Source organism: Trichoderma harzianum, assembly GCF_003025095.1.
Source record: "Trichoderma harzianum CBS 226.95 unplaced genomic scaffold M431scaffold_45, whole genome shotgun sequence".
Taxonomy (NCBI): Eukaryota; Fungi; Ascomycota; class Sordariomycetes; order Hypocreales; family Hypocreaceae; genus Trichoderma; species Trichoderma harzianum.
The window spans coordinates 17,387-18,024 of record NW_020209293.1 but is presented as its reverse complement, the minus strand read 5'-3'; positions in this window follow the sequence as shown (position 1 = coordinate 18,024).

The window sequence follows — 638 nt, the reverse complement described above, 5'->3', positions numbered from 1 at the left end:
ACGCCCTTCACAATCCTAACTACAGTTTCTTTCTCCAAAAGGTCTTGATCAGCAGTAATCTTGTAGAAATCAGCCAATGCAGGNGTAGTTTGATGAGTGCGTAGGCCACTGAGGGTATTGAATCTGAATTTTCATAAGTTATAGCCCGTGCTTCCATCTGATGGGCACACAACTTACTTCTCTATGGTATGGATTGCTTCAATGCTCTCCGGGTCCACTTCCATGCAGAGCCGAAATTNAACGCATTCTGGTTCATGGTCTTCTGCGTACTTCCCGATAGCTTTGACAAGATCGGTGACCTAAAGAAACTCAGCATTGTTACATAGCTAAGAATGCATTATTATACGGCCATTAATTAGCCATATGTGTAAGGAGCTAGATACTCACTTTCTACAAAGACCCGGCCTTAGGGGTGATGGTTGCTAAAATAGCATACATCGTATAATTATCTTTGTTGACGAGGTCGTTTGTAAGAATGAGCTAATATCTTGGTGAAATGTTGTTGTCTTCAGGTGCTGCTGATAATAGACTTCGCGTTCATTCTCTTCCGGGAGTCTCCATCTTATATAAATAAGTACCTTTCAGGCCTGGTATTTCAGGTTTTGTAGTGCAGCTATCCTACATTCTGGTTTACCTTC